This window comes from Hevea brasiliensis, chromosome 9 (assembly GCF_030052815.1).
Source record: "Hevea brasiliensis isolate MT/VB/25A 57/8 chromosome 9, ASM3005281v1, whole genome shotgun sequence".
Lineage (NCBI taxonomy): Eukaryota > Viridiplantae > Streptophyta > Magnoliopsida > Malpighiales > Euphorbiaceae > Hevea > Hevea brasiliensis.
In genome coordinates this window covers 1,438,431-1,447,178 of record NC_079501.1, presented here as the reverse complement: position 1 = coordinate 1,447,178, position 8,748 = coordinate 1,438,431, and the positions used below count along the sequence as shown (strand labels likewise).

Below are 8,748 nucleotides of genomic sequence, written 5' to 3'. Positions count from 1 at the left end.
GACATAATATTTTATAATTTATTAACTTTACTTATACTCGACCTATGATTCATATCCATCATCGTTTATATTGTGCCCTTAACCCTTGTTGAATCCTGAAAGATTTCTCTCGCTAATAGATTCTTTCAACACTAATTCCACCCTTATCTATGGTCATTAATTTGATCCTTAAACTTTCTAGTGATTTATAACCACCCAGGCTTGTCACTTTTCGTTCTACCCCTACTATTATCCTGTCGTTATTGCTTCACTACAAAGTGATTCTGTTGATCACACTAACAATGTTTGCCTGAGATTCATAACGAACCTCTAACTACCTTATCACTATCTCAAAAGTCTAAACTAAGCATATGTATCATTATCTATCATTCTTTTCCTATCATCATACCTATTTGATCCCTTAGATTGACCTTTAATCAACTTACTACTTACTAACTTCGTTTTCTCTACCTAAGTAGGTAGTCCACAATACCATCGCATACCTTCTAGCATTTACTCGTTATTATTGTATTCCATACCTCCATCACTATTCTTGCTAATATGGTCCCATTTTGGGTTCTCCATCCTTGTCATTCACCTTGCCAAGAATAACACTTAGCCTACCCTATATCTTAACTTTGTTCCTTCTATTATGCGCCATTCAGATTGTCCTTTCATTTATTTCTTTTGTCTTACCCAAAATAGAACTTAACTATTCTATTCCTGGTTCCATTCTTCTTCCTAACATGACAGCTGTACCTGCTAACTATATCTTTCAGAGTCTCTACCGCGTTATCACATATCTGTGCTACTCAGATTTGGTCCTTTGACCACTCTAGCTAGTACTTCCACTAGCATTTAGATTATATTGTATCTGCAATCACTTGTCCAAACTTTCATTCTGTACTTTCTCTATCCATTGGCCTTCTATAATTTATCTTTGCTAATTTATTACTCTTAACACTATTATAATTAGATTATACTATTGTTTTGAATAATATGAATTCAAAAAGGAACTCAGGAAGTTACAGTCATACTTTTATCGTATGATTTCTATTCTTATCCTTTAGCTTACATAATACCTTTACTACCTCGAGAACTGATTCTGCAGTAATTTTATTTATTTGTTATTATTATTATTTTCCATGTTTACTCAATTAGCCAAAACTTAAGATTCCGGGCACCCAAACCCGTCATCCAATTTAAAGGATTTACATCCATCGTGATCTGATTATATATGATTCCTATAATGAAACTTGTATCCTTTGCAAGATACCCGAGCCAACTACTCTCTACCACACTCTACAGTCCTATCTGGGGCACTATTTTATTGGTCACCATTATTAGTAATAACTTTCGATCCCTTCTGAAAAGATAGGACTATACCATAACTTGCTGCAACAAAGGTACTACATTTACCACCTTGCCCAAAACCATGTCAAATTAATGTCTCATTTATTATATCATAGCTCCGTAAATCATCAATTCATAGTTTCGACCTTCCCTAGGTAGTAGGGTTGTACTTTATTCCATACTGATACACACAAGGTATACTATTCTCACTAAGCTCTAAGCAAAATGTTTTTCATACTGCAAAAACCATCCAAAATTCCATACCGAAGACTAGATGGTCTCACTCTATAGGTGTCACATTTACTTTGCAACTAGTCCGAAACCTCTGGTCTGATGGCAACTCTTACTGTAACTCTAGCTCATGCTAGGGTAACTGGGTCACTGACTCTAGTTACCACCCAACTGTGACCTTTGATATTCTAGCTCTAGATCCCTAACCAGGAGTTCCCAACTCCTTTGCAGATATAGAACTCTGTTCTGGCATTACTGTACCAAAACAGAGACTGCCTACAACATCCTCATCATAAGCACTACAGGGAAGTACGCAGCTCTACACAATAATCTCATGTCGGTACTGTAATCTGCAGCTTACAGAACAGACATCGAGAATATTGTATAGTTACTACGATACGTCCTGGCAGACTAGGTCTCTTAATCTCTTATCTCTCTTGAATCTTCTATTATCATAAACTTATTCTATCTGGGTCATCCACTGATGACTGCCAGCAATGGTATCCTCATCCTTATCTAGGGCAACTGTACTTTCAAGACTCACTTTTATGTACTCGTGCCTTGCACGAAATGGGCACACCATTTAAACCCATCTTGTGAAAATATAGTATTTATTTGAGTACGTGTTTCCAAGGTAGACCTCAATAAGTTTGCTAAATCTATTTCATGTTTCTATGTACTCCACGAAAATCAAGACACTAACTGAGGTAATCTTATATTTCCCGAGGTATAACGTAGAATCTAGAAACAAAGAATTACAGGAAAAGACGAAACAGAATCCTATACTCCGCATGTGACTCCTAGTAGACTCTTCCCAACACTTAGATAATTTTTCCCTATGAATCTGGAGCCTAAGCTCTGATACCACATTTGTCACGACCCAACCTATGGGCCGGACCGGCACTAGGACCTGGGCCAGCTTAAAGCCCCCGAGGCCCGTAGTAAGCCTAACTGTTCATTAACCCAACTCTAAGGCCCATTTGGGCCCAATATCAAGAAAACAAACGGACAGAGTCCGGCCATAAAATGGACTTTCCAACGGGGAGTTTTTGACTCACCCGACCTGTAAACACAATATATAGTCATTTGGGGAGCTCAGCTCACCCTCCACATACTCATTAACATAAAATAAATGGGAGCTCAGCTCCCTCATCCAATCCATCAAACATGCATAGCATATTTAGTTTACAGGTCCAACATGATAACAATATTACAGACCATAATCAAATAATTTCTGCTAACACATGCGAAAATTCTAGGAGTAATTAAAATTACACAAATATTGATAAACAACCTGCGAGGTAGAAAAGCAGGTTAACCCAGAACAAAATATCCTCCTGTGGCCTGTAAAAATTTTTGAACAGGAGTGAGCGTTCAACTCAGAGAGTAAAATATCAATCTTAACTATAATCTCTATAACTATCTGAAACTAATGCAACCTGTAGAGTGAAATGCAACATACACAACATTTTCACATCATAACATCAAAAAGGTAATTTGGAGCACTCACACACCCTGTAGTATCAATCATAACATATGGGAGCTGATCCCCTATACAGCTCTCTTAAATCCAACCCGTGCCGCCAATTACTCAAGCTCGGACTTCCACTTAATAACCAAATTGAGGGTCCCAGCGAATTACTCAAGCCGTGACTACCCCTCGAAGGAACGGGTCCCAGCGAATTACTCAAGCCGTGACTACCCCGTCCTTTCCATAGTCCACACCACATCACACGCACGCCAACGCACGCACACTGCTCCAAATTACCACAACAACATCCATGGTACATCAACAGTTATGAATGCAACATAAATCGTGCCTAGAGTTTAACTACATAAATATATGCATATAAGTGATGCATGGGCATGCTGAACATATAATAATATCGAAATTATAATTAAAATTAATATTTTACTCACAGACTTGACGACAAATTACTGTGGCGGCTGGGCGGAGGAAGAAGGCTGTCCCGGCTCACCTGACAATCATATTACATTTATTTAATACAATCTGACTCAATACAAATAAAGAAAAAGACCAATTACGTCCTAAGTCGTGCCGAAAATCCGGCAGAGTCTCCCCTATACCTAGGACCTACCCAACCTGCAAAAGGGCTAAAACGCACTTCTATACTCACAATCCATACATCAACAGTTCAATCATATCACACAGCCCCTCCTGGGCCCATCATATCTATCATCCTTCAGAATACGCAAAATTTCAATTTAGTCCTTATTATTGATCAATTTTGCAAAAGCGCCCAAACAAGCTCTAAAAATTATAAAACTTTGCCCCGCGGTCCTTAGCAATATTACTAAGCTATTGCAAAAAGAATCGTAATTTTCTAAGCTACCACGAATATTTTATGAATTTTTAATCCTATTTAAGCACTAGAAAATTACGTAAAAACTAGGTTCGGGTTTACCTTTGCCGATTCCGACTTCGGGGACGCGCTCGGGATGCCTGACAATGGTGGGGTAGCCAAAACCTCGATCCAATTCGGAGACTTTTCCGGTAGCTGGTCTGTCTGGCCGGAAATTCACAGATCCGGACAACTGTCGAATTTCCGCGAATTGAGGATACCTACACGAAGCCCCATAATAATATATAAAAAATCAGGGGTGTTACACTATTATATTATTAAAATATAAATATATAATTATTGATTTATTATGTTATATTATTTTTTATTATTGAAATAAGAAAATAACTTTAAAAATGTAATTATAAAATAATAAAGAAATTATTATTATTGATAAAGTTTTCTTGTGTAAATAAAAGTTTTTTTTATAATAAATATGTATTTTATATTTTATATTATTAATAAAAAATATTTCAACAAAGTTATAATGTGTCAATTAAGATATTAAGATTAAAATGAAAAAGATAGAAACAAATGTCTCTAAAAATATTAATTTTTAAATTATATAAAAAAAGATAATATATCTAAATAAAAAATAAAATCAAATAAATAGCTTCAAAAATAGAATTAATACAAGTTATAGTTAATAAGTATTATATTAATTACTTGTCAACTATTAACTTTATTTTTTAAAGTTTACTGAATATTTTAATTTATCTATTTTAATGTCTATCAATTTTTAGTTGCGAAGGTTAACCTTTGACCACGATACTTCTACTTTGTAGCAAAATAAGAAACATTTGATGGGAAAATCTTTTTATAACTTAATTCATCATGAGCATTTATGGACGAATAATTAATATAAAGCCACTTATATTGTCATGACCTAAACTATGAGTTAGACCGACACTAGGACTTGGGCTAACATAAGACCCCTAAAACTTATAGTAAGCCTAATTGTTTTATAGCTAAACTATAAATCTCATGTTTTGAACTAATTTTCAATAAAATAACTGGACAGAGTTTGACTATAACCTAGACCATCCAACAAGGAGTTTTAGCTCACCCGATCTGTGAACACAAAATATATATATATACGAGGAGCTCAGCTTATCCTAACAATCTTTAGTCAATCAATTTAATCAAATGGGAGTTCAACTCTCTCACCCAAAATATATATATTCACCTCATTCAACCAAACATGCACAATATTAAATTTATAATTTTAAAATAATAATCTTTTATAGTTTCCAAACTAAATAGAATACTTCTAGTACATGCGGAGTTATAGATTTCAAATTGATAACATAAATATTGTTACTACAACTATAGACCTGTGATGAAGAAAGTAGGTTAATCACGAGAAAAAGACTTCCCGTAACATGAAAAAAATAGGTTGAACAGGAGTAAGCATTCAACTTATACAGCTCTCTTAATCCAATGCCTGCCAGCGAGATCAACTCGAGCTGAACTTTTGCTTAATAATTCAAATGCGAGAGTCAGCGAGATTAACTCAGAGCCGTACTCACTTTGACGTACCACAAAAATGATCGAGCTTCAAGCGAAATTAGCTCAAGCCGATTTGTTCGTCCTACTCATATCCATTACCAGTACACCACACGTATGCCGACACATGCACACAGCTCCAAATTACCCAAAAGTGACACACACATCTAAATTGTCACGACCCAACCTATGGGCCGGACCGGCACTAGGACCTGGGCCAGCCTAAAGCCCCCAAGGCCCGTAGTAAGCCTAACTGTTCATTAACCCAACTCTAAGGCCCATTTGAGCCCAATATCAAGAAAACAAACGGACAGAGTCCGGCCATAAAATGGACTTTCCAACGGGGAGTTTTCGACTCACCGGACCTGTAAAACATAATAAATACTCAATTGGGGAGCTCAGCTCACCCTCCACATACTCATATCCTCATAAAAATAAATGGGAGCTCAGCTCCCTCATCCAATCCATCAAACATGCATATCATTATACGTTTACAGGTCCAACATGATAATAATATTACAGACCATAATCAAATAAATACTTCTAACACATGTGAAAATTCTAGGAGTAAATAAAATTACACAATATTGATAAACAACCTGCGAAGGAGAAAAGCAGGTTAACCAAAATAAAATCCTCCTGTAGCCTGAAAAAAATATTGAACAGGAGTGAGCGTTCGACTCAGAGAGTAAAATATCAATTTTAACCATAATCTCTATAACTATCTAGTACTAATGCAACCTGTGGAGTGAAATGCAACAGCAACAACATTTTCACATCATAACATCAAAAAGGTAATTTGGAGCACTCACGCACCCTGTAGCATCAATCATAACATATGGGAGCTGATCCCTATCTGACTCTCTTAAATCCAACCTGGTGCCAGCGAAGAACTCAAACCGGACTTTCGCTTAATAAGCCAAATCGAGGGTCCCAGCGAAGAACTCAAGCCGTGATTACCCCTCGAAGGATCGGGTCCCAGCGAAGAACTCAAGCCGTGACTATCCGTCCTATCCATAGTCCACACCACATCACACGCACGCCAACGCATCTTCGCTCTAAATTACCACAACAACATCATGGTACTTTAATATTTATCAATGCATCATAAATCGTGCCTAGAGTTTAACTACATAAATATATGCATATAAGTGATGCATGGGCATGTTGAACATATAATAATATCGAAATTACAATTAAAATTAATATTTTACTCACAGACTTGACGACAATCACTGTGGCGGCTGGGCGGAGGAAGAAGGCTGTCCCGGCTCACCTGACAATTATATTACAATTATTTAATACAATCTGACTCAATACAAATAAAGAAAAAGACCAATTACGTCCTAAGTCGTAGAAAATCGGCGAGTCTCCCCTATACCTAAGACCTACCCAACCTGCAAAAGGGTTCAAAACACACTTCTATACTCACAATCCATATATCCACAGTTCAATCATATCACACAGCCCCTCCTGGGCCCATCAAATCAGTCATCCATCACAATACGCAAAATTTCAATTTAGTCCTTATTATTGATCATTTTTGCAAAAACTGCCCAAACAAGCTCTAAAACTTTGCCCCGCGGTCCTTAGCAATATTACTAAGCTATTGCAAAAAGAATCATAATTTTCGAAGCTACCACGAATATTTTATGGATTTTTAATCCTATTTAAGCACTAGAAAATTACGAAAAAGCAAGGTTCGGGTTTACCTTTGCCAATTCCGACTTCGGGAACGCGCTCGGGACGTCTGACAATGGGGGGGCTAGCCAAAACCTTGGTCCAATTCGGGGACTTTTCGTGCAGTGCATGCGGCGAAATTTGCGAACTTCGGTCAATCGCCGAATTTTCGCGAATCGAGGATACCTACACGAAGCCCATAACACGGGGGTTAGTACATAAATTTTTCAGAATTTTCTAAGCTCATTAAATGCTCGGAAAAATACTGCGAAGTTCCGTGGGACCCACCGAAAAATGGTGTCGAAAAAATTCGAAATTTATGTCGTTGCGAAGCTCTCGACGAGTGGAGCGTGCTGGTAGTCTCGGTTTTCTCGTGGGATTCACGGTTTTCGAGAAATCTAGCCCAAAAGTCGAAATGGGCTAAAATCTTCCCGAGCAAAAATCGGACAAACCGCTAGATGGATTTTGGCGTTCTTGGTGTCTGTGGAAAGCTCTCGCCGAGTAGATGATTTTAGACACAAGACCCGGTCCAATTGGTGGCCGGATCGGCCGGATTTGGCCGGGGAAGCTGAATCGACGCGCGCGCAGGGGGGCGTTTCGCGCGCGTTTTTCCAGCCGTTTGGGCGGCGGCCGGCCGGCTGGGAGGGCTGGGCAGCCACGGCCGATCGGGGTCAAGGTGGTGGCCGTACTGGGGTGGGGAGGAGAGAGAAAACGCGAGGAAGAGAGAAGGAGGAAGGAACGCGCGCGGGAGGAAGAAAAAGAGAAGAAGATCGGTCCGATTCGATCGGTCCGATCCGGTCCGGTTCGATTCGGCCAGTTCGATTCAAAATACAAAATTTTGAATTTTTTACTCTGCCTCGGGACCGAAAACGAGGTCCAAAAATTCTGAAAAAATTCCAGAAAACTCAGAAAAATACGTAGACTCCAAATATATTTTTAGTTTTGCCACGTGGTCTTTAAATAAATTTTTAAAATTCATCAAAGTTTATATTTTCGGAAAATCGAACCCGATTTTTAAAATCCGAAAAATCTCAAAAAAATTCCTAAAATTTAAATAAAATTAAAATACCAAAAATGCTCATAAAATTTAAAATTTTGGGGTGTTACATTCTTCCCCCCTTACAGAAAATTCGTCCTCGAATTTTACACAAGGCAGAATAAAGCACATGATTATACATTGAACAGATAAGGGTACTTGCTACGCATGTCCCGTTCTGACTCCCAGGTGCACTCTTCCACTGACTGACTCCTCAACAAAACCTTAACCATAGGGATCTGTTTTGATCTCAGCTGTCTCACTTGGTAGTCCACTATGGCTACAGGCTGCTCCTCAAATGTCAAGTTCTCTTTTAGCTCTATCACATCCGGCTGCAGTACATGAGAAGGATCGGGAATGTATTTCCTGAGCATGGAGATGTGAAACACGGGATGAATGTGAGAGAGGTTGGGTGGTAGCTCCAACCGGTAGGCAACTGCTCCAACTCTATCAGTAACCTCAAAAGGTCCGATATACCGAGGTGCCAACTTGCCCTTCTTTCCAAATCTCATGACTCCCTTCATTGGAGAAACCTTCAGGAATACATAGTCACCCACTGCAAACTCCACATCCCTCCGTCTGGGGTCTGCATAACTCTTC

General features: G+C 38.4%; 1 long non-coding RNA gene across 1 annotated transcript; it reads right to left on the bottom strand.

The window, feature by feature from the left end:
- Positions 1 to 2,813: 2,813 nt before the first annotated feature.
- Positions 2,814 to 7,232, bottom strand: LOC131183346 (uncharacterized). Its single transcript, XR_009151468.1, has 3 exons — positions 7,145 to 7,232; positions 3,484 to 3,542; positions 2,814 to 2,907 (listed from the first exon to the last, which is right to left on the bottom strand). It is a non-coding gene; the product is annotated as an uncharacterized LOC131183346 (long non-coding RNA).
- Between the last annotated feature and the right edge of the window lie 1,516 nt (positions 7,233 to 8,748).